At 37.3% G+C, this 27,431-nt stretch overlaps 1 pseudogene; it reads right to left on the bottom strand.

The window, feature by feature from the left end:
• Positions 1 to 2,828: 2,828 nt before the first annotated feature.
• Positions 2,829 to 23,473, bottom strand: LOC122146585 (annotated as a pseudogene).
• Between the last annotated feature and the right edge of the window lie 3,958 nt (positions 23,474 to 27,431).

Below are 27,431 nucleotides of genomic sequence, written 5' to 3'. Positions count from 1 at the left end.
GGGGGGAGGCACTTTTTTTCGGGGGGAGGCACTCTTCGCAATTTATATCTATATAACCCTAACCCTTACCCTAACTAAACGACGATCGGGGCGATTTAGTACGATTTTATAACGATAGTAGTATATATCCGAAATTTCAGCCTCCTAGGACCTATAGCAAACGAAGTGCACCACCTTATATAGGGGTTGCAATTTCGCATTTTCCCATATACAACCCTAACCGCTAAACCCTAATGTAAAAAATAAAAACTTAGTTTTTTTTTCAAGGCAAGTTGTATTTATATAGCATATTCATACACGACATGGTAATTCAACTCAACTCAACTCACTCAACCTCAACTTTTATTTATAAAGCACTTTTCAACACCATTAGAATGGTACCAAAGTGCTGTCCATAGGTAGGCTGATCAATAACTCTAAAATACATACAAACATTAATTACAGTTTAAACACAAGACACAAGAGAATCAAACAATAAATCACTCACTTTTCTCAGACCTAAATCAAAAGCCAAAAGCTTGATTAAAATAAGTCTTCAATTCCTTTTTAAAAATATCCATGCCTGATGAAGTTTTTAGGGATAGTGGCAACACATTCCAAAGTGCAGAGCTCGCAACAGAAAAAGTGCGGTCTCCACTTACGCCTCAAGCGAGACCGTGGGGACGGATTTAGGAGCATATTCCGAGAGGAGCGAAGGTGACGTTTGAGGACTGATAAGGAAATTAACATATCTTTTATGTACTCAGGAGCTTGATCATGTAGCAGTGTTGCCAACTTCTGTCAATGGAAAGTGAGCTAAACCCCGCCTGAAAAGTCGTCATACGTTTAATTAGCATATTCATTGACGTAAGTGCGTCGTATTTCTTGCCCCCTCCCTGTGGTTTACATACTGCAATTTTAATGCAGCCAAATTCGCAATACAAACTGTTTTTATTTATTATATTTTAATGTTTTGTTGACAAACAACGGAATGAATGAAATATTATAAAAGACTGAAACGCGCTCCATTAAGAATACAATAACCAGCTCTCAAAGATATTAATCTGCACTAAAAACCTATTCACGACATTGTCTAATGAATGAAATACACATACGATTAAGACACTGGCTGTGCTGTGATTTCGGCTATACTCGCATGTAAATATAGAGTTAGAAGCTACAGAATATCTTTTTTTAACTGAAAGTGCTGCTCCTCTCTGTGCTCACTGACACAGAGCAGATGCAGAGAGAGAGGCGCGCGCTGGGAAAAAGAGACCTCGCGCTCGTGCGGCAGTACCAGAGAGTATCAGAGACTAAATAAGGTTTGTCCAAGAAAAGTCGCTAGATTTGTCGCTAGTCGATTTTTCCAAAAAATGTCGCTAAGGGGGTCTGAAAATTCGCTAAATCTAGCGACAAAGTCGCTAAGTTTGGCAACAACTGTCCATGTAGTGCTTTAAAAAACAAACATCAACACCTTATATTGTATTCTGTATCTAACAACCAGCCAGTGAAGGGATATCAATAAAGGTGTTTATGTTGATCCCGTTTTTGGTATTGTTAAAAATCTCGCTGCAGCATTTCTGGACACCACCTGAAGACGAGTAAAACAGTGATTCATTATGCCCAAGATACAAAGCATTAGAATAGTCCAGCCGGGTTGGAAACAAAGGCATGCACAAATAATCTCCAAGTCCTTGTACGAAAGAACTGGTTTCAGTTTACACAATTTTCTTAACTGAAAGAAAGATGATTTCACAACGCTGTTAACTTGACGATCAAAGCGTAAGTCAGAATTGAAAAATACTCCAAGGAATCTTTACATATAACTTTGCATATTGTTGGACAGTATTCTATTATTTCCAGCCGGGAGCATTCCCAACTCCTTGTGCTTCAAGTCAATTCAAAGTGCTTTACATAAAAATTATAATCACAACACCACCAAATAAAAAATATCAAACCGATTTAAATGATTTTTAAAATGTAGTAAAAATGCCCTTTGATTTTTTTTTTTTTCAAACAAAAGAATGCTTGTCATCTTATTCATGAGCACATACCTGTGAGGTCCGGATGAGAGCCTCCAAGAACGCTTCAACCGTTCTGGAAATAGTTGTTGTGCTCTAGATGTTCAAAGAACCATGTTTGCCAAATTTGCAAATCTCTTCTGCTCAGGAAAGGTGAAAAGTTCTGGGAGTTTTGGAAACAATGACCGCAACAACAAGCATTTGCCACTGCGACAAACAAACCTTCTCTTCAAGGAACATCTGCATGTTTCATATTGTCAGGGCCCTCTGCACCAACTTCAGAATATTCACCTTTATCTGCATGTTCCACACTAAAAAGACCAGTTCTTTGTGTTTTTAAGGCCATTTAAACTGAATCCAACTACTTCTTCCCAGTGCAACACTGCCCGGCATAATTAGTGTAAGACACTGCTGCCATCAGACTCATGACTTGATCAAGTGGAATGTTGTTACTCAGTAGTGACAACTGGGAAATCTACTTCGAATCTTGACTCAAACACCAATGCAGTTTTCTTAAAACATTTTTATTCAAAGGACTGACATTCTAAAACAGAAAGCAGAAAACTTCTGAACATTCTTTAAAAAAAACATGGCTTAATTTCAAGTACTGAACTAAAAAAGGTAACATAACTACAGTAGTAGTAAGTGATCTATAAATGGCTTAGGATATTTTGTTACGTACAAGCTGATTCTATGACATTTAATAATTTATGACAGTGTTTCACATTAAACACAGGGCCAGATCATGCAATTTCTGTCCATGTTAGACATAAATGCTGCTTAGAGAAAAAGCAATGAGAAAGAAGAGAATATATCAGTAATCATGAGTCAAGCTGCTTCAATCTGAAAGCATGTGTAAGCACAATTACCAGAGAAAAGAAATATTAGTATCTACGCCGTTTGTTATTAGGCCCATCAAAGTTTCCCCCTACTGGACTTCCTCTCGCAAAGCCACTCTGGCCAACCACACCAGGAACAGGGACCTGCGCCAGCCACCATGGGTGAGTGCTGCTGCTGAGGAGAGTCAACACCCAGATCGCCCAGCCACAGAGGAACCCATCCTCCTGAAGAGGCGATCCTTCAGAAAAATCGATCATTATGCTGAATTTAAATGTGAAAAAATAGGTATGGAATATTTGTTGCAAGCATTTGTTTGGAATATGTTGCCATTTTAGTATTGATCATATAATATTTTAGTTGTTGCAGAACAGCCCAAAAAAGTCAGTTTTTTTCCCACGAAGTTCAGTGGATGAATAGAATAAGAAGTAGAGTCCAGGAACACCCAAAAGAGGAAAGCAAAAAGAAGGAATTATTTAGTTAGTACAGAAAGCATGCAACATCTTAATGACAACAAGAATATGAAAAAATATGCACAAAGTATACACAAAGCAATACCTTATTTATATATAAAAAAACAATAATAATAATAATAATAATAATAATAATAAAACCAAACAACAACAAAAAAAAAAACCATAGCTTTATGTTAGATTGTACATTTTAGTGTAAAGATGGCTTAAGTGAGTGTGCTAAAAACTCCTGCTGTGTGGTGGTAAATCTTTGTACCACTGGTCAAACTGTGGTTTTGCTCAACAACAGCTCTGATCATTAATTAGGGCTTTAAATTACCACCCTAACTTGCACTACTTCAGACTTTTGCTGTTTGTATTCTGCTGCTTTGGGGGTTCTTTATGCTGTAACATTTAGGTAGTGTCATGCACGCGTCACATGACATTGCATATTATTGGACCATTTTTAATAATATGAATACCAGTATATGAGCACAGTATATAATTGCCATCCCTGTGCACTCTCGCTCAAATGCACAATGTCCATCTTTCTAAATGTTAGCTTAGCACTGATAACAAGAACATAATTCAATGTTGTTCAACCTGCTTACTATATTAAATATAGGGTGAGATGGTATGAAATGCCTACATTCATTCATTTAATAAAAGTCAAATTGAAAAGAAAAACTGTACAATTATTTTTCTTAAATATACAGTTACAAAAATAAAACGAGATGGTTCATACATTTTGATGTTGGCTTGATTTAAGTCAACAGAATGTTTTTAACATGTTCGATCACATTACTAAAAATGTTTTAAGCAAGTTGATAAACATGATTTAGCATGTTGACAACATTTTAACACACCGCTATGGCTTTATTATGCATGTTGTTACTGATTTATCACATTGGTAGGATGATTTAACCGGTTCCTAGTATCTTTTAGCACACTGACAGTGTGTAACTAAACGTTGTTGACATGTTTTAAGATGTTTCTAGCACAGTTTAACTTGTTGTTAACATGTTGCTATCTCATTCTGCTAACATATTTTAGCATGTGGCTAGCATGATTAGTAGGTTATAAGCATGTTCCTATGATAGTCATTAAGCTTTATTAGTGAAAGTCAGTTTAAAGGGGTCTTATTTATGCTTTTTTCACTATTTCAGCTTTCGTTAGTGTGTTATGTTACTATTTGAGAATAAAAGCGATCTGCAAGGTTACAAAGCATAAACTCCACTCCAAAGGCAGATGTTCCCTTTAACAGAAAACACTTTTCAAGGACTACAGCACACTTCTTCTGGATATTGTGAAATCACAGTGTCACTCATTTAAATAATCTCCGTCCAATGCTGCTAAACATTATAACCTCAGTGTTTCTTTGTGTGTTGTACATTTTACAGAGGACAGATTTCAGAACCTAAGAGAGTACAGTGCCGCTACGCACAAAAGCTTCTCCTGCAGATGCTTAACAGTTTTACTGCAGTTTATGTAATACTTTCAAAAAAAAAAAATTACACTGAATACATATTATTATTGAACTTTTCCCATATACAATAAAATCGCTTTTTTTTTATATATATTTCCCCCCTTTTTTTTTTATTATACAACACCATTACCTACAGGCTTTGGGCCAATTTTCACATCATAGTTCACACTGGCTGGGCATCGGGCCTTTTTTAAGCTTCTCCTCCTCTTTATATTTTAGACATTCATCAGTTAAGGTGCTGGAAAAGATGCTCTGTGTTTATTGTCCCGCCAGCAGCAGCAGCCAGCGCACCTTCAGCGCAGATGGAAGAGCTCTAGAAGAACAGGAGGACTGGATAAAAAAACTAGGGCTGTCCCGACTAAAGATTTTTTTTAGTTGTTCATTTAAGCCATTACTCAACTGCTCGCATGTTTATATTAATTTAATTACTTAAATATATACTAAACCATAATGAGATTTTAATATATTGGCTAGTTATCCTATTCCAGCCTCAAGCACAAGCATAAAGCTTGCTGCAAAGCACCAGCAAACATGTTAATGACTTTCTATAGATAAAGCTATAGATATTTTTCCAATGTCTATGAGTAGCATATATGTTGAGTTTCAGTTCATTTTTGTGATGTGCTCTACAGTTAACCGGACACCGAGATGGCAGAAAGTGCATTCCTGTTTGCTTTCTTTATTTTACTAAAAGCACAAGATTTTGTTGCTAAATGTGAGTGTACACAAATACAAGTAGACTTTACAGTCTGCATTAAAGCGCGCTTCAACTTCAACACACCACACAAACACTTGGATATGCACCTAACAGTGCACAATTATCTAGGCTAAACATTTTTTATACTAACATTGTATTATGCTTGAAGTGTATATCTATGGATTTTATAGTGGGCAAGTCGAGTGTTGATTAGAGAAGGCTAAGTTGATCAAACGTGTTAAAGTCAGATTCAAAGATTCTTTAAAACAGTTACATTAAACGTGTTTGTTATATATATTTTTATTTTTATTTAAAGTGGAAATCAATTTACTAAATAATGTAAACTTGACTGACTGCTTCACTCCCACTTTAAAGAAAATGAAAGAAATATAAACATCTAACAGAATTTTCGTAATTTCCATCGTCTGCTTAAAGATCTTAAGTCCGATACAAAAAGAAACAAACCATTCTGTACAACCAAGAAGATGCCAAACATCAATACATTACCATCACTCCCATTAGCTGGAATTAGGGGAGTCCCCATATTTGATGATCCATCAGGCCCCATGGCTCCGACTCGGCCTGCTAAGCCCATTTGTGGAGGGTTACCGCTAACAACAGCTACAGGTTAAATGAATCTATGTAAGACAAAGTACATCCCGACATACACTGAGAGGGGCTAATTCACTGAGAGATTTAAAGAAACTATAGTGCATTGCAATATAATGGTAATGTGTAAATGTGTGTTGTTTTCATCAAACTCATCATGGAAATCTATGTTAAACAGGCACCAAGTGTGATGATGTTTTCCCGTAGCCATGCATCAAAATATTACATGAATGCATCCTAAACTCAATAACCCATAACAGGAAAAAAGATAAATAATATAAGATTTACAGGAAAAACACCCTGGGGACCATTCATTTAACATATATTTTAATTATTCAATTAAGTTTAAAGGGAATAAGATTTTTTCAGATTAACTAAACAGACAAAAGACTCATCTTAAGATGCACAGCTACACTTTTAAATGCACATGTAAGTGATGCACTGGCACAAAAATGACATCAAATATAAAAGACACCTCACACAGCTGTTTCCAATTTGCATGTGGAGTCCTCAGTATGATCATACCTCCCATATTAATGGCTCCACGGGTTCCCATTTCATTCATTCTCATATCCTGTTCTCTCTGAAAGTGAAGGAGACATTTTAATTGTGAGTCTCAGTCCACACAGAACTAGAAACTTTAAAAAATATTCCCAATTGTGTACACAAAGTACTCAAGGCAATCATGTACAAACAAGCACGGATTTAGAGCAAGATAGCAGTATAAAACAACAGCTAGATTTAAAACTAAAAACTGAAGTCTTAGTAGACACACAAAAGACTATACATGCAAAACATTGTACGTAATTATATATAATTAAAAAAAAATCTTAAATTTTGTTCAACAGAGCGCGGAGAGATAGAGAGAGAGAGAGAGCTAGAGAGAGAGAGAGAGAGAGAAGAGAGAGAAAAAACAGAAAAAAAAAGAAAAAAAATGAAGTCCTACATGCATGGGATAGTCTGAGGGCATGTGAATGATTGTTTTTGTTTGTTTTTTTTTTTGTTTTTTTTTTTAAGACTTCTCATTTTTAGGTGGAGTATCCCTTTAAAAAGTGCTCTGCTAGACAGACTTGAGTGTTTTTACCTCTCAAAAGGCCCAAATATATATATATATATTAAAAAAAAAAGATTTTCCCCCCCACCTTTTAAATGGGTCCTATTATTGACGAGTTTCACAGTTTGAGGTTGAATTACTGAAATAAAATGTACTTTTCCGCGACATTCTAATTTATTGAGATGCACCTGTATGTACAGTGCTCTCTTCCATCCTCAAAACCACGACTGAGGTGCCCTTGAGAGCAGGCACTGAACCCCCCAACTGCTCCCTGGGCTGCCCACTGCTCCGGGTGTGTGTTCACTGTGTGTGTGTGTTCACGGTGTGTGTGTGTGTGTTCACTGTGTGTTTGTGTGTTCACGGTGTGTGTGTGTGTGTTCACTGTTTCAGTCTGTTCACTCACTGCTTCGGGTGTGTGTTCACGTTGTGTGTGTGTGTGTTCACTGCTTCGGGTTGTGTGTTCACTGTGTGTGTGTGTGTGTGTGTGTGTTCACGGCTCCGGGTGTGTGTTCACTGTGTGTGTGTGTGTGTGTTCACTGCTCCGGGTGTGTGTGTGTGTGTGTGTGTTCACTGCTCCGGGTGTGTGTTCACAGTGTGTGGGTGTGTGTGTGTTCACTGCTCCGGGTGTGTGTTCACGGTGTGTGTGTTCTGGTGTGTGTTCAACTGCTGGGTGTGTCTTCACTGTGTGTGTGTTTGTGTGTGTTCACGGTGTGTGTGTGTGTGTTCACTGCTCCGGGTGTGTGTGTTCACAGTGTGTGTGTTGTTTTTGTGTGTTCACTGCTCCGGGTGTGTGTTCACGGTGTGTGTGTGTGCACTTTGGATGGGTTAAAAGCAGAGCACGATTTCTGAGTATGGGTCACCATACTTGACAGTAATATCATGTCACTTTCACTTAAATGTTGTTGTGTAGGAGTCCTCTAATGCATAAATAAAAGGTTATTTGTTTTTTTTTTTTTTTTACATTTTTGACATTTAGAGAAATGTTGTAGTATTGCAGTGTTGGGCTCTTGGGTAGCAGAAAATTCAGTGACTTTACTCACTGTATGAACAAATGTAGAGAACATCTAAAGCTCATTTGCAGGGTTGTAATGCTTCTGTAACCCCATAACAATAGTTATTATGTATACACACTAATCATCACACAATTATGATAAAAGTCATTTTTTTTAAAAATATAAAATATATTTATTATAGAATATGTTCATATTATATTTACAAAACCTGATGAACTGAATGAAAACTTTAAAAACATTCTTCTGTTGTATCAGAGTCCAGTCTCAAAGTCATTGTTCATATTTTGGACAGCATCAGTGATATCATACTCGTATGATGAGGCAGGTCTTTCTTGGATAGTAAACATTGTGAAATGAAAAAAAAAAAAAAAAAAAACCTGACTATTTTCCAGCCTAAATTATATCAATGCAAAATTAATCCCAATCATACATCGATATTTTAAAGAATTCACCTATCCACAGAATTCACACAATACTGTCTGATAACTTATTGTTCCCTTTTCTGATCATATTATGCTAATAGCACTTATACACTTATACAAACCCCTTTCAACCAGTGTTGTAAAATTTAAACACTGACATGAGATAAGCTCAAAATTAAGCATTCAACAATACCTTAATAACTATATGATCTAGACATTACTAATCACAAAAAAATTTATATATATAAATATATAAATATATATATATATATATATATATATATATATATATATATATATATATAACACTAGTTATGTTCTCTACATTTGTTCATAAAATGAGCGGAACTCAGACATTTTTAGGTTTCAGACCATAGAGAAACATTTGGAAGATACAAATCTTTCATCAGTTTGATGGTGTTTTAGCTACAAAAATGGGAAAACGAAGTGCCTGGGGAACTTGTAAACATAGATTGCAGGTATCCTGAGAGGATGTGCCACCTAAACCCAAACAAAACTGAGCAAAATGTCCCTAGGCATTCAACCCCAATCCCAAGGATGACGAAAAACGTTCATTTTCTGGATGTCACTACTCTCATTAAGTTAACAGTTTTCATCTGCTCAAGCAGAACATTAATGTCATCTTGTGCATCAGCAAGATATCTCTGGTTAAAACCTAGCTAACGTTAAAAGTTAGTGAGTTCAAGCTAACGTACAAACCTAAATAGCTAACTGTTCTTGTGTCATGTACAGTGTAGGTCAAAAAACACAAAATGAAGGTCTATATTTCAGTGCCTCTCCATATTAAACCGGGTAAATGTTAATTATTTTACATGCAGTACATGAAACCTAGATGTTGTTATCAGTGATTGTGACAACCATAATGAGGCTTCTCCTGCTTGCATTGTGATCTGTAAACCCTCTTCTTCCAAATCTTGTTACCCACCATATTTATTTTAAAATCTTATATAGTATATCCCTCTATGGCATATTTAAGTCCCACTTGAATGGTGGTCCTTCTGTGTCCAAAATTGATCAAAAATATCTTGGGACAAGGTTTTCACACTGACAGCTGTCATTGTAAGAAAGTTAGCAACTCCGTTTGTTTGTCCGACTCAACGGATCTACACAAATCACACAAATGACCCCTTTTTTTAATTCAAAACAGTGATAAGTTTGCATCCCTGTAGATCAGTGCATGAGGTCTTAAAGAGACAGTAGCCTAAATAAACCCGTTGCTGTCTATGTAATTAAGCAAACCAAAACAAGACAACAAAAGAGAAAATCTCTCCCTGCTCTTGACTGCATAACCGTTTTAACATTAATTGTTCAAATTCTTATTTACACAGTAAAAACTATCCAGTGTTATTTTTCATTTGATAGCTTTATTCCACTGCTAACCCTACCTGAAAAACTTACAGGACTGTTTAATTTAATTGTATGTATCTATATTCTATTTTATTTGTGCTACTGCTTGAAATTTATTTGTTCTTTTTTTATTATTGACTGCTTTATTGTGTTTTTAGTTATAAGCAATTTGATTTTGAAATCAAAGCTTCCTTGCGCTGTAAGCTATTTGGCAAAAAAAATTATTGCATAGCACCATCTACAGTTAGAGCTAGAGTTATTAAAGGAAAACTTTAGATGAGATGACTAATTTAAAAAAAAATATATATATAAATATATATATATAATATATATGCCCAAAAAATAAGGCTGAAAAGATTTCCATGTCATAGATGGTGGAGCATCTAAGCATCTTTTAATTAGGTAATTGTTATGGACCAAGGCAGTTCAAAGGTTTTTAACAGCTGTTTCGAACCACCAACATGAACTCCAAATGAACATTGTTTTGATTTTGTTTTTGTGTGTAAGGACATCACACCCATTCATTCGTCAAGTATATCAAGGCCTTATCACATCAAAACTAAATTAAAGTTTGGGATTATCTTCACACAATAGAGCCTGAAAAAATAAGTCAACATAAAGATAAAGAAAAATAAAGAAAAAGCAGAGGCAATATAAAAATTCAGAACATAATAATTTTCAAGCTTTTCTTGTTAATCAATGTGCCATTCACAGTGCTGTGAAATAAGTACTCCAAAGAAAACTTTTATACTTTCTCAAAAAAATCTAATTACATGAAAAATATCTATAGAAATTCATATTACATCCTCTAGAGAAAATAAAGCACCTTTCACACTGCACATTGGAAAATTGCCGGAACATTGGCAGATTGCTTCTGTGTGAACGCAAACATTGATTCTGGGATTGAACCCGGGTCGGGGACCTAGTAACATTGCCGGGTTCAGTCCCGGAACGAGCGCTGTGTGAACAAAAGCCAGAACCAAAGCCGTAAAGGGTGTGTCGAAGTGATGATGCGCCTCATCGTGCGACTCTTTTAGCGGGTGTTTTGAAGGCAGATCAACACTTGCAGCGAAAAAATATGTGCAAACTGTAACGAAGCAGAGATCAGTTAGTTCCTCACTATCTACGCTGATGCTGAGATCGTTCACCAGCTTCAGTGAAAGTTAACGTGCCTAGTGTTTTCGACTCGTACATTACACGTAACATCCTGATGTCACGTGTCATTACTGGACCTTTACGGGTTGTGTGTGAACGCACGCACATATTCCGGGTAATCCACTGGCAGTGGGAAAGGGGCAAAATCTAGCGACCCCCGCGGGAACAATTGCCGGGACACATTACACATAGTGTGAAAGAGGCTTAAGTTAAGCCCACACCCTCTTCTTTCCTTCTGTTTTTGTTGAAGCTTTTTTGCCTGACACATTAAAAAGAACCACACATTTTTGACAGGCACCAAATACAATTTATTTTAACCTTCCTTTAGTGTGTAATAAACCTGTTTTCCAAAGGGAGTTAGGCCTAATTGCCTGAAACTTCTCATTTGTAGTCCTGCCATTATTTCTGTGACTCAGCTACATCACCATGTTACACATTCACACATTTTCTACACGAGCATCATTGATTGCAATGGCAGTTTTTTGGTGAAAGTGCAGTCAGAGAAACTGATTTGTGATGGACAGGCTACAGTGATTATAAACATAGAAACAAGTTTAATCAACTTAAAATACAAATCATTTTAATGCTACTAATGTGAAGTATACTACAATAAATGGTTCTGCAACAAAGAACGTCTGGCTGTACCTGAGATATGAGAAATGATGTGGCCCAACGAGACGATGATGAAGACGTTGGCCTTAATCTGTCTTGTATTAATACAGTATATTATGTCATAAATATCCAAAAATAGGAAGCAAATTGAGTCAGCAGCTTGGTTTCAATAAAAGGTGTTTTTGCAATAACAAACGATTTTTCTGAATAGGTCTGAATATTATTACATTGTGTGAGTGTTTTTTTTTTTTTTTTTTTTTTTAAAGAGTACAATGATCGCTTATATGTGAAAAAAGACCAGGGCAAATGTGATCTCACTTCATAAACCCACAGTCACAGTCTGGAACCCTGCTAAAGGAAATCTTTAAAAGATCAGAAAGAACGTGAAGCCTGTTCCCTGTACTCACACTCTCCATGAACGTGGGCTTGAATCCATCTGGTTGGCGTCTCACATCAAGCTGCTCTCTATGACGCATCATATCCTCCTCACGTCTACGTCTCTCTTCCTCATGCCTAAGCAAATATAACTCAAATTTAGTTAAACTGCACATGCTCAGAATACAGTCATGGTTATAATTACATTTCCAAAAGAAAGAATTTATCTGACTTGACTTGTACTCCAACTCCAACTAACTATCAGGCTTTCATTTCGGGTTGGAAAACCTAATCAAAACTAATAATAATGGCAATCATTGGAGTCCAAATACAAATAGTCCATTTGGACGATTAGGTGATCAAATTTAAGCGTATCTTATCAATTATAATTTTTACAGAAAAGTCCCATTTTAATTTTTTTTACTGAAGTCAAAATTGAACATCACTCCCCCAGCCTCCATATTAGAAACACCATCACAGCAGCGGTAACTAGATTTTTTTATTCTAATTGTTTTTATAAAACTTTTTTCCAGGACCAAGATTAAGAACCACTGGAATAATGCTCCATAATGCTCACATCACCCCAATTTTGGGTAAAAACAGAAAATGAAAAATTAAAACTGCTCTTTAAAGAAATTTGAAGTAAACATGATAATCTGTTAGTTTTCTCCAACGAAGCAACATTTTGGACTAAAAGTCCTGAGGGATGATGTTTAGTAAAGGACTCTGATGAGAAGAGTACAGGAGCTTTTCCTCAGTAAATGAATAAAAAGCTCATTATTTTATGTTAAATGCATACTATTTTATGTTACTGTTAATCCGCATAAAATCATTATAAAGTACAATAAATAAAGTATGAGTAGCTGGGACGCCACTCTCTCGTGAACACGCATTACGTCAGTCAGGAAAAAGCTAAAGATTACGGGATACAGAAGTCTCTCCAGAATCTTTAAAAAACATTCAGTTTTAGGCCCATGACTTAAAATCAGCTCGCTAATATGAGTTCGTGATTATACATTAAACGAAGGATTTCAGAACCAATCTCCAATTTCAGTATAGTGGTTTCTAAAAATAATAAATATTTACAAAACGAAGGATTGAAAATGTCAGTATTTATTTTATTTATTTAACTATTTGAAATAATAATAAAAATTTAAATCAGTTTCATTATTTATGCTAATAATAATATAAACAAAAAAATAATTTTAAAAATATTTTACATGTATTCCTAACATGTACTCCAATTAAGTATTGCTTTAAAAGGATCAAGTGAAAATGAGTGGATTCTGACTAACAAATCCCCTGTTCACACTGTATGATGCACCAAACCTTGATTTTTTCATGGCCAATTCCGTTATTTTTCCAAGCAAATGGGCCAATTCTGATACCAATTTTGTTAACATTTATTTTTTTAAATCAAGAGATAAGATAGAATGCAAATATGACTACATGAACAAGTTTTTTTTTTGGAGCTCTATCTATACAGGCCAAACTCTCTGTAGCCATTCAAAATTAGAAGCAAACACTGTGTTTTAATCGTGATCCAAGAAAGATTCTGCATAAATTAGCAGTTTCTGATTTAAATTATATTAAATTACATGTAATTTAAAAATCAAAACAATAGTCTGACTTTATCTTTGTGAAATTATGCAACACAAAAAACCATCTGCACGAAACCAGAAACAGAGACGGGCCGAATGAGACACCCTTTCACACATCCAGACTTCACTGGTAAATTATCAGTAAATTACAGTTCAGAGATCATGTGTGGACCGTTTACTGGTGGCGAGATGAGATAAAAAAAAAATAATCTAAACTTCTCTGAAGACAGTTCTCCTCAGAGATACATTGGCATAAACCCCTGATTCAATATTTAGATTTTCTTCCAATATTTTGCTCACCGTGAACAGTGAGCCGCGCTGCCCTTGCAGTATTTTCCCCTCTTTGCGTTTGTCTTCAGCATCTCTGGGCTTTGTTAACGTCCCATTTACAGACTTCGTAATATTTCCACAGAAATGGCATTTTGGAAAATGCACGCAATACAGTTAGGAACAAGTCCGGAACAGAGATTGGCTGAAATAAAACAAAAGAGCAGGTTGCCGATCGTGCGTTTGGAGCAAAAACAGGTCCGTTCCGATTTATGGCCAGTCCAGCCATAATATTTTAATAATCTAATATTAACTGTTTCGGGCCAGTAGTGAGTTTTTTGGCTAAAGGAAAACACTATTACATTTTTAAAATAATTTTCCAGATCAACTACAAGATTTTCCAGGTCATTTTACATTTTCTCTTATCTTCCATGTGTTTTTTTCAGGGACATGTGGGAACCCTGACTTGCGCAGTGGAGCTTCATATCATTAGCAAAGCGTTTTAAGCCAAGGATGCTGATTTTTAGAATGCTGCTAAGATTGCAACTGGGAAACATGGTTTGTGTAACATTAAACACCCCATATTAGCTATATGATAACACAATCAAGCCAAAGTCTAATGATATTAATTGGTCACTATGTGTCCGACATTGTAGAAAGTGTAAAATGGAGCATAAAACGCAGTAGATTCTGATTCCCCGCTCCAACTATCTGCGCCCTGCACTTTCACTCAGGCCTTTTTCTGCACTTCGTCCAGCGGATGAGCTGCATTACTTCTGCACACGCACAGAAAACCACCTAGCAGACAGTGCCTGTTTAGCGTTTCATAAATAACATTTATAATTTAAAACATTCTACACGTAATGTTAAGTAAGCCTACACAAATAAACATCTTCTCTTTCAGACAAAAGCACACCTCATCTCAATCTGCTTGCGTTTCTGCAGCTCCTGATTCCTGAGCTCCTCTAAGCGCCGCAGCTCCTCTTGACGTCTCATGAGATCTGTTGGGATATATGTGAAGAACATCAGGACTGTTCCCGGAGCAGGGAAATGATTTGCAGCCCTGTGGTATATGACACTCATTTCATGTCTACTTAGGCCCTACCCCTAATACACTTTTTTTACACAGACTGCCTTTATTTCATTGCATTGACTAAACAATTTAATGAGGTGCCTAATTTTGCTCATTGCTCCCTCCTGTGGCCTCAGGAGACAGGCCAAACGTTTCATTAACACTTATTTAATCTGCATATTAGGGTTGGGCAATGTCTTCCAAATTGGCATCGGACGATGTCTACAGTGAATCATTGTGATGGACAATGACATCTGGGGGCGGGGCAGGAGGCAGGGATAGGGGTGTGGCCAAAGCGCGGAAACAAAATAACATGTTCTACAGAGCCTGTTGCATTACAGTACATGAAAGTTCACTTATCACATACACCGAGTAAGGAGAACACGTCTGATATGATCATGGCGAATGATTTGCAGATCCTGAGCACCAATGACAAACATCTAATCTTGATAAATGTGTGGTAAGTACTGCTGCTCCATATTATAGAGTCCTTGTGATCACAAATCTCAAAATTGAAAGTAGAATGAGAGTGCGCAGTCGAAAGCGGTTTCAATAGCGGCTCCCTGATGCCCGCAATTTATATCGTCTTAAGTCTGACGTCACGTGTCCACCGCTTCCGTGTTCCAACGCTCTATCAGATACAACGAGAGAAGGAAAACAACTAAAGGTGCCAATATACACTCACAATGTGTAGAATACTACCAAAAATATAAGATGATCCCAACCCTTTAACTCCATACGAAATCCCAGATAACAGGACGACGAAAATATAAATATAAATAAATGAATAAAGTATTTGTGGTGTTGGTACGCTGTGAGCATGGAGACTGTGGTGTCAAACCGTAAGTTTAATAACGGTTAAGATTAATGTTTAATATGGAATTAAAACCTGGCTCATAAAAGGCTTGCTGAGGTAGTATTCTCAAGTGAAGCGCGATGGAGGCTTTGACCCGGAAAAACTGCTTCTTACGTCACCACTTAACAACCGAAAACTATTTACCCGGTTATGTACCAACGATATAACTGACTAGAAAAATTATGGAAATGTATATATTTCAATATAAATGGTATATATGCTATATAAATGTCTAAGCATAAAGTGGGCTGGCCCACTGCTCCGTGTGTGTGTTCACCGGGTGGTGGTGTGTGTGCTGTGGGTGTGTGTTCACCTGGTGTGTGTTGTTTGTGTCCACTGCTCTCGTGTGTGTGTTCCACGGTGTTGTTGTTGTAGGTGTGTGTGTGGTGGGTTGTGGTGCACTTGGGTGAGGGGGTGAAAAGCAGAGCACCATCTGGGGTAAAAACAAAAAATGGGGGCCACTGTAATGGCACGGTCGTACGTCGTCGTCAGTAATATTTATTTTTCAGCCTCCCAATCTCGTAGGCTAGGTCTTCCGTTGGGTGTCCGGAGTACACTTAATTTCCTTTCCGAACACAGAACTGAGGCGGGAGAGTGGGTGGGGTGGGGGGGGTCACTATGGCAGCTTAACACCTGGCGTCTGTCAGTCGTGGCGCGATGGATGATGTCATCGCTCATCAGCCCAACCCTACTGCATATAAAATGTTACTTTGTCTGTTAAGACTAAAAGTTGTTGTTTGTCTTAATAAATTAGGTAAATTAAAAAATACACTGATTAAATTTAAACTTTTTTTCTACTGCTCTGTTTAAGAAAGGTTATAAACATTTCAATAATTATTGATACCGAACGCTATGAAACATTATATCGCGGATACATGTTTTAACTGCATCACCCAGCCCTGTGTGTACTCCTGTCTGTTGTTTTCATCTCAATATCAGTATAATAGAGATAATTCACAGCTGTTTTCTCAAGCACAACAACTTTATTTTCTTTCAGAAAGCTACCTTGTCTCATCATCATGAGTTGATGCTCATGTTTGGCCGCCTCCATTTCTGCCTCCAATTTCTCCTTTGCCTCTTGTATGTTGCGTTCCACTTGTTCCCTCTGCTGTTTCTCCATCTCATCCAAAGCCTTCCAGCGCGAGTACTCAAACTCAAAGGTTCCTGGCTGAGCGAAGCGTGGCTGCTGCTCCCTTTCTCTGGATTGCAGATTGTTGTGATTAATTTATGGTTAATTTAAAACTCACTGAGGCATTCTTTTTTTCTACTTAGATATACTGCAAACATTTGGAATACAATTAATCTAAATGTCTCATGACATACTTATGATACTGTGCTGATTTTTGCAACAGCTTTTCTGGTAGCCCATCTTCATCATCAAACTGTTCTGTTGGCTCAATAATAACTGGACGAGGAGACCTGAGGGAAAAAAAAAAAATTAAATAAATAAAAAAATATGGATCCATGTGAAAAAATCCATTTGACAAGGCATAAAGACCAGCCACGTCAACTTCAAATATTCTCTTATTGGGCTTGACATGTCTGATATGTAAGGGATAATGTATATCCAGCGGGTTATGACATCGCCTTAGAATAACCACTAGAACAGGGTGATCAGGGTCATGCATCACTCTGAAGGGGGTTAATCTGTGATAACAACCAGCTGGATGTATATTATCCCACATATTACACAGCTACTTCTGCCACATAGGTAACATAAATATATTTGAATGCAAAGCTCGCAGTGAACATTGCAGCAGCTGGCAAGCAAGCAGCAAGCTCAAACTAGATCGACATTTAAGGGATACAGTTGCAGTCACACACTTATTACACAACATCTCACCACATAAATAATTATGATGATAAAGATACTGATTTAAGATGAAAATGTTTTAAAATCTTACCAGTCATCTTATAATCAACTACAGTATACAAAACAAATATTAGCAAAATGGCAGCAGACGCGTTTGTATGAAATGAGAGAGCGATACCAGGATGACAATTAAATAACTTTACACAAAATAAGCTTCCAACATTTAATATTTTATTAGCTAAACAAAAGCAAAGCTTCCAACAAGAAAAAAAACTGTTCCTAGCAAGAGTATAAGCTCTGACTGCAGTTGCCGGATGAGCCTGGTTTATCAGCTTTTACCGGCTGTTATAGAGGATAACAGACCTCGGAATATCATGACTGCCCAATCAGAATCAAGTATTCCACAAAGCTGTGTAATAAATAAAGATATATAAAGGTCAGTCGCTAATCTACGATTGATCATGCGTGAAAAGTGAAAAGTTATTACGGTATTGTTAGCAGAAGGGCTCCATCCACGCCACAGCGGTCTCAAGGCTTTCCGGGCAGCAGGCTTATTGGCAAACTCCACGATCCCCTTTCCTGTGGGTCGGCCTCGGTCATCAACCACCACAATCTGCCCGCCTCAACTGGGCCGCGGAACTGGGAGAAGGCCTGTTCAGAGCAGCTCATTGGACACCACTGGAGAAAGGTTTCGGACTGTTAGCGCGGCCCCATGTGTGGCAAAACGAATACGGATGGGCCTGTTCCCCAGCATCGTGCCGTCCAACTCAGCCTTAGCAATCTCAGCAAGCGTCCTTGTTTCCTGAATAATGAAAATCGTGACAATTTAAAATATGGATGCTTAAATACTGCAATCAACCCATTCACCTACACAGGTGAGTAGAGTCATGCAAACGCTTTTATGGTCATCATGGGCAAGAGTCCAATGAATAAAATACATTTTTTTTCAATCAAAAATGTTTCACATTTGCACAAATATGGATCCCACCCAAAGCGCCCACACGAATCTGCCTCTCCAACAGCACGCAAACACAGAATTGTGTCTTATTGAACATAACAGGTCAAATTCACACAAAATTATGTCAAAACACCCATTTGGCAAGTATTCAAATAAACACAGTCAGTTACATCTTGCAGGGTTTTCCTGGCTCAGAAGGAGGCGGAGGTGGTCCCTCCTGATCATGTGCACACATGAAACAAACACTTTCTACACACAACGCATTTTAGGTGTTATATATAATTATATGATTGATGAAAATGACAATTATAAAGTTTATATTTTACAAAAAGAAACCTGTTGAACATGAAATTAAATAAAACATACCAACTAATAAAGGGTATGTTACATCATTACTTCAGTCTTCACCGAGTCACATGATCTTCAAGAAATCATTCTAATGTGATGATTTGCTGCTCAAGATTTTTTTTTCAATTATTATTATTATTAGTATCAATATTTAAAACAGCTGAATAAATCTTTTTTTCAGGATTTCTTTTGATAAATAGAAACATCCAAAGATCAGCATTTATTTGTGAAATAAAAAGCTTTTGCAACATTATACACTCTACCATTCAAAAGCTATAAGAGGGTCAGTATAATTTTTATTTTTTGGTAAAGAAATTATAGAAATTATTACTTTTATTTAGCCAAGGATTCTTTCTAAACTGATCAAAAAGTGATGATAAAGATATTAATAAGGTTACAAAAGATTTTTATTTCTGATAAATTATTTCTTCTGAACTTTCTATTCATCAAAGAAACCAAAGAAACCATGAAAAAAAAAAAAAAAAAAAAAAAAATTTCCTACTCCGCTGTTTTCAACACACAATAAATAAATAGATTTTTAAGACAGCAAATCAGGAGAATATACAGAATAGAATTTCTTGAAGAGATCGGTAGAAGGTGGAGTCGTAATGATATGTTTTTAAAAAAAATATAGCTTTGAAATCATAATACACTTAAAATATATTCCAAATAGGGGGAAAACAGATTAATTTTAAATAGGCTAAGGTAAAAAACATAATTTCATAATTTTAAATGATTATTGTTGTACTTTGAGATCCAATAAATGCAGGTTTCAGAACAGAAGAAGAAGACTTCTTTACAACAACATTAACAAGCTTAACTGTTCAAAAAAACTTAATGGACTGGTAGTGTACAGGGCAACTTTAAATTTTTCTCTAATTTCTATCTTTTAATTGGTTATTTTAGAAATCTATAACTGCCTGGGGACATAACCAATAAATACTGTTTTGCTTATATACTACAAAACACTTTTTTTTTTAAATGTCCCAAATAAGGCAGAATAGTTTCTATACTGTAATAAAATTCTATTCTAACTTAAACGGCTTCTTGATTCAAGAAATCAGCAGATAGCTCAACGCTGCAAAAAACACGGGTGTGTGAAAACAGAGGCTCGATCTCCCCCAGCGCAAACAATAACCACAAAGATCGTTTGCCATAAGCTGCAATTAAACCCAACACTGACAGCGCTCTAAATGAGGGTGTTGGGTGATTCAGTAGAACCGGCCTGTTGTGGAACGGAACGCACACGCGATCGCGGCAGGCGAGCTGACGACGCTTCGCGGATAGAACAGAGGTAACTTCTGATTTTTAAGTTTGTATGTGTGTCTTTCACCACTTTCGCAACCTGTTTTTTTCGTTAATTAGTAAAATGTGATATTATAGGAGTTGAATCATAGACAAAAATCATGTAGACAACAGGTTTACATAATGACATATTAACTGGAGATTTTTGACGAAGCCTAGAGCATAAATATAGACAATGCAGCACTTCTTAAAAGACTGAAGAAGTATTGCTCTATTGACTGAGGAAGCTTATGGAGACCGAAGGGTTATGTCTGAGATAAATGTATATTACAATATTTACAAGTTTTACACGTTTTCTGGCCGTTTGAAAACACTGAATGAGCAGATGTACATGAGACATTTCACTAATTTGTCCTGTAGGTCTTCTTATAAAATAACCCCACCTTTTGATGTTAATTCATGTTCATTGTTGTTACTTACACGAAGTAACTTTACAAGACAAAGATTTAAATAAATTCATCTGTCGCTAAAGCAATCGCGCATTAAAGAGTAAAAGAGCGCCCAAAACTGGATTTATTGTTTGATGAAAATCGTAGGGAATTTGGAAATACTTTGCGTTATAAAAAAAAAAAAACAATCGTTGTGTCTGAAAATAATTATTTAACTCGAACGATCACGGACGCCTGGTAAAAAACGGCCAACGCGGGATTATAGAAGGAAAAAAAACTTTTTCCTGCTCCTGACTCTGAACTGGTGTTAATTCATTTATCAGCTTAATAATTACAATTAATAATTACACTTACTTGTCCTAGAAAACCCTGAGCCAAGAGAATCCGTGCATTTGCCAAGTGTTTATGTAACTCAAACAAGCCTGTGCTGTGCTGCAGACAGTAACGTTACCAGCCGAATGAAGCCGAATCCTCGCTCTCGGTTGATGAAAACCTCCTTCGCTTCGCCATATTTGAGAAAAACATCTTTTTTGAACTCGTTCCTCAGTTCATATCCGACGGGAGGATTACCCACAAAGAGTATGCATCGCTGGAGTGAATGTTTTCGCACCCGGGTCTCCCGAAAGTTCTTCAGGTTGACGGTCATCTCGTGGGGTCGGTGCGGTCAGGACTCGGGTCCCGGTGGCGGAGGAGCGTCCCCGTGGCCTCGCTGGGGTCCGTGGGAGAGTCCTGCGGCGTGTAGGACGCAGCGACTGCTTCGGAGGATTCACCTGCTGTAGGTCATGGTTCGCCATCGCGCTGCAGCCTTAACTATCACCAATTACGAACACGGGTTCTTGTGTGAAGATGGCTTTACCTGAAATCCCCTGTAGTTTACTAACAGAGCTACGTTATTTTTGTATTGTGTTCTATCTACTATTATGATACAATAACGCAATACGCAATAACCCAAAAGAAAAAAAGCTTCCAGCTCCTGCATCTATTCTTCTTCTTCTTCTTCGTTGATGATTTTATGACGGTTGGCAAACCCATTTTTGGTGCATATACCGCCACCTTCTGGGAGTGTGGAGCGTTGATATTATGGAGAACGTTAAATTAAAAAAAAAAAAACTTAAATCCTGTTTATTAATCCTGTTTCTTTTAGACAGTTTAACAGTGTATTGAACGCCCCTGTATCTTTATTTAACATATTTTCAATTAAATCTGTGCTCCTACATTTCTAAGATCCTCTATTAGTTGTTGTCTTTCAGTCTCATATCCTTTGCATTTTATTAAAACATGCTCGACTGTTTCAAGCTGCTCACATTTGACACAACATCCAGATTCATGTGTTCTAATGATATGAAGTGACTGATTAAGCGCAGAGTGCCCAGCATGCTTTCGCTCTTCTTCTTGCGTTGTGATGGGTGGTTCTCAGCTGTTTGGAGCATTAGCGCCACCTTCTGTTCCGGAGTGTGGCTCAAACAGCAGGTTCGCAATCTGTTCTATACGACAGGGTTATTCAAATTCTTACCCTCGAGGGCCAGTGCACTGCAGAGTTAAGGGCCAGTACCCTGATCAAACTCACCTACCTGTGATTTTCTAATGATCCTGAAGACACTGATTAGCATGCTCAAGTGTGATTTGAATAACCCTGCTATACGATGAGTAGGGGAAAGAGAAAACAATGATGCCTACTTAACCATCATAGCATATAATAAAGCCAAGTGTCCCTTTGAAAACGAACAGTTCTCTGACTTCCTTCAGTCATATTCAGTGCTGATTTTAAAGTGAGCTCCTGCATACGAATGCCTTCGATTATTATCCTTCTGTGGACCATGTATTTTCGACAATTTTTAGAATTACATGCTACACTGATCATTTCCTAACATCCTCACACAAACCAGTATGGGTTACTACCATTTTAAGTTTTATTTAGTGCACATGCCATAGCCTTGTCTTTATACAATAAATACAATTTGCTCTCTCCTGTTTTCACTACTTTTTTCCCAGATTATGCATTTCACCTCTGTGCTTACTGATCCCTTTAGCATTTTTTTATTCTTTAACACCACGTCATCCACTCTCATTTCCCGCAAACTCATTGTGCGTCCAGCACCCATTTAAATCTAACTGTCACATCCCTGACCACACTGCCATCTGCTGGGGATGTTGTGCAAATGCTGCTTAAAGGGAAATCAACGGTAAAAATATATTTTTTTCTTCTTTTTTTTCCCCTCCATACATAGAATGTGGTCCCTGTTTTATTTTTTTTTTTTCTGAGCAAAAAATTATGTGCTTATCATACATTTTTACCATGTGATTTACAGAAGACAACCACACTAAAAATGTCATTCAGTGTGAGCAATAGCGCATATCTGGTCAGTCATATTGAGAACCGAATCATGAGATCTCATTAAAAAGACCATCATCATTAAAAGACTATCACCTGTTTCTTGCTGAGTTTATTGTTTACCCTTTTGAATTTATATGCCCTTAGCTTCCTTAGTTCTTTGGTCCGTCAAGTGCCAATATTTTTGTCAAATTGCGATGGAAACTACTGTGGTTCACTTTGACCCCCAAGCAGCTGTTGTACCCAGTTTTTAAACACAACAGCATGGTTAAAGAAACAGTGATTTTGTGGTCAGTTTTATTGTAGTGAGCGATGCCAGTCTTATGAAAGTTAAGGCCCACTCACGAACCTCAGATGGATGGCATGGGTCTGTTACTCACCTCTTGGTCCTCTAGGCAGAGCAGGCGATTGCCTCGGGCCTCGGGACTCGGGCTTTGAGGAGGGGCCTCCATAACCGTAGCATCTACGATATGCGAGTCCAAGAGTCAAGACGGGCAGCAAATTCTAGCCTGCATTGTTCATTGGATATAATTGAATTGTCACTCACCTGCAAGTAACCAAATAAGTGTTTGCCATTTTCAAAGCAGCGTCCCGCCTTCTAAATGTCTGCATAATGAACACATCCATCAGTGCTGAGACAGCTGTGCGATGCAAACGGCTAAATAGGCGCCCTCCAAGAAGTACAGCTCCTTAATGCAAGGTGTGTGAGTTGGTCGTCATCTATCTTTAGAGTGATGCAGTGTATTTCTAACCTATAAAACTTTCTCTGTCGATGAGCATAATTGCTGGACAGATTCATTCACCGCTTTTTTTCACACTGTATTAGTTTAAAAGAGCACGAGCGCCACTGGAAATCAACCACATTTATTTTATTGTTTGTTTTTTAATGGGTTTCCTAATTAAGGATCCTCAGATGTGTATCTTCGTAAATTCTGCTGATGATACTACAATTTACTGCTCTAACGTAACACACTAGAAAATAACTTTCTTTTACTGCTTAGGTATTCTTTCTCTTCTTTCCACTTGAATTTGGTGTGTGTGTGTGTGTTGTGGTTGTGTGGTGTATATATATATATATATATATATACACATACACACACAATTTTCTATAAAACATATATAATTCAGTATATAAAAATGTCCGGGGGGATGGTTTCTGTGGTCAAATTCCTTTATTATGACAATTAAAGTAGGGTCAGCAAATTCCTGCTTTTAATAAATGATTTATTGAATAATTCAAATAAACCAAATTCGTGTCAAAAATGGCTGGATTCAATTAGAAACTAAACAATGAATTGAGACCTTTTGACCGTTTTTTCGTTATAAATTGGCTCACGTGATTCGTGTCAAAACAAAGATTCATTCAAGAGAATGAAACACGTGTTTGCTCTTACACTGTTGTATAAAATTATTAGCATAATGATTGCTGTGATATTCAGAAAATACATTGCTTGTGCAAAGAATTATAAAACATAAAAACTCATACCATGGGTAGTTTTTTCTTTCATTGATTTAATTATAAGGGTATTCTAATTGTATTCTAAGACTTCATCATGCAGTGAATGCATTGGGCTCTCAAGTCGTGTGTTTTCTTAGTTTTTTTTGTTTTCTTCCTTTGTTTTGCAAAGTCGGTGATTCAATAATGTCAGGTCTACTTTTTATCCTCCCTCTCAGCAGTCCCTCACACTCACAACACAACACACACAGCACAATGATATTATGTCAGGGGAAATGTCTTTTAATTCTAATGAAGGAAAAAATTCATACCTTCTGGTTGTAATTCTTTTAAAGAAACTTCAAAAGTTGCGCTTGAACCATTTTGCCACAAGAATTGGACAAAAACTTGCATCAGCTGTACCGCAGCTTGTTACAGGGTAGCGAGTTCCTGATTAACCAATCACCATTTACAAACCCGATTCCAAAAAAGTTGGGACACTGTACAAATTGTGAGTAAAAAAAGGAATGGAAATAATTACAAAACTCATAAACTTATATTTATTCACAATAGACTATAGGTAACATATCAGAATGTTGAAAGTGAGACATTTTGAAATGTCATGCCAAATATTGGCTCATTTTGGATTTCATGGAGAGCCACACCATTCCAAAAAAGTTGGGAGCAGGTAGCAATTAAGAGGCCGGAAAAGTTAAATGTGTACATATAAAGAACAGCTGGAGGACCAATTTGCAACTTATTATAGGTCAGTTGGCAACATGATTGGGTATAAAAGGAGAGCCTATCCAGAGTGGCAGTGGTCTCTCAGAAGTCAAGACGGGCAGAGGATCACCAATTCCCCCAATGCTTGCGGCGAAACAAAAGTGGGAGCAATATCAGAAAGGAGTTTCTCAGAGAAAAAGTGCAAAGAGTTTGAAGTTATCATCAATCTACATGGCATAATACTCATACCAAAGATTCAGAGATCGCTGGAACAAATCTCTGTGTGTAAGTTGTCAAGGCCAGAAAACACATACTGGATGCCCGTGATTCTTCGGGCCCTTAAACGGGCACTGCATCACATACAGGAATGCTACTGTAATGGAACTCACAACATGGGCTTCAGGAATACTTCCAGAAAACATTGCCGCCATTGTGAAAACACAATCCACCGTGCCATTCGCCGTTTGCCGGCTAAAACCTCTATAGGTCAAAAAAGAAAGCAATATCTAAACATGATCCAGAAGCGCAGGTGTTTTACCTCTGGGCCAAGTCTCATTTAAAATGGATGGTGGCAACAGTGGAAAACTGTTCTGTGGTCAGACGCATCAAAATCTGAAGTTCTTTTTGGAAAACTGGCACGCCATATCATCCGGACTAAAGAGGACAAGGACAACCCAAGTTGTTATCAGCGCTCAGTTCAGACGCCTGCATCTCTGATGGGTATGGGGTTGCATGAGTGGCGTGGTGGCATGGGCAGCTTACACATCTGGAAAGGAACCATCAATGCTGAAAGGTGTATCCAAGTTCTAGACAACATATGCTCCCTCCAGACGTTCGTCTCTTTCAGGGAAGACCTTGCATTTTTCTCACATGACATGCCAGACCAACATACTGCATCCAATTACCACAGTCATGGCTGCGTAGAAGAAGGATCCGGTACTTGAAATGGCCAGCACTGCAGTTCAGATATCTTCACCATAGAAAAACAGTTTCGGCGCATCATAAAGAGGAAGATGCGGACACAGAAGAACCTAAGACAGTTGAGCAACTAGAAGCCTGTATTAAGACAAGAAAATGGGACAACATCCTCATTCCTAAACTTGAGCAAGCTTGTCCTCCTCAGTCCCCAGACGTTTGCGGGACTGTTATAAAAAGAAGAGGGGATGCCACACAGTGGTAAACATGGCCTTGTCCCAACTTAGTTTGAGATGTGTTGATGCCATGAAATTTTAAATCAACTTAGTTTTCCCTTAAAACATTCTTCTCATTTTAAAATTTGATATGTCATCTGTTGGTATTCTGAATAATATATTGAAAGTAACTTTTCCACATCATTGCATTCTGTTTTTTAATTAACAAGTTGTAGCAGTGTCCCCTCAACTTGTTTTGGAATCGGGTTTTGTAGTTCGCGCGATATCATAAGTAGAGAATTTTAACATTTCATTTGGGCATGATGAATTTACGTAATACACAACATTATTAATATAAAGGGGATGGTCGGGGAAGATGGTGGTTTCACAGGTGGGGATGCTTTTTGTCTTTTTTTCCACGAGGGAGATGCCATCCCCCAGCGTCCCACCTCGCAAACCCCCCAGACTTCAATTCACAAACATTAACAAAATATGATGGGTGGAGTCCAAAATTTGCCGTGCGTGGTGAACGTGCGACTCCCCCTGTATAAGGAAAAATAGATAGATGAAATTAAATGATCATATATTGTGTTCAAGTTCTTTTGATGGGGGTGGTGGGAACTCCAAACTCGAAAACAGGTTTTGCCTAGGCGACCCATAATGTCTACGAACTGGCCTCTGATCATCATGTTTTAAAAGAATAACATTTATCTTGTTCTTGAAATAGATTCGACATATTAGAAAAAGTTGTTAGTGAGAGCACTTTTGTAAATAAAAACCTCTTATTTCTTACTGTTTACCCGTTAGTATAAACAAAGAATGAGTACATATAATGGCCAACAAACCCACACTTTTTTCAGCCACAAATGCAACCTACAAACACAACAATGTCTCAAGAAAGAGGGTTCTTACACAAAGCGACCGCATAGGTGCATACAAATCTTTATTTGCTTTTATGCTTTTATGTGACAATCTTTTTCACGTAACATTTGTTTCTGTGCACCCTAAAGCAGCCCATTTGTGGGGCCAAAACGCACCTGTTTGCAGCCCATTATTTTGTATTCTTTGCTTTCTTTTTTTTAGAAAAATCTATTGTGAAATAGAGTACGAAAAAATATATTT

This window comes from Cyprinus carpio, chromosome A1 (assembly GCF_018340385.1).
Source record: "Cyprinus carpio isolate SPL01 chromosome A1, ASM1834038v1, whole genome shotgun sequence".
Taxonomy (NCBI): domain Eukaryota; kingdom Metazoa; phylum Chordata; class Actinopteri; order Cypriniformes; family Cyprinidae; genus Cyprinus; species Cyprinus carpio.
The sequence above is the reverse complement of the archived record's forward strand: the minus strand, read 5'-3'. Positions and strand labels throughout refer to the sequence as shown.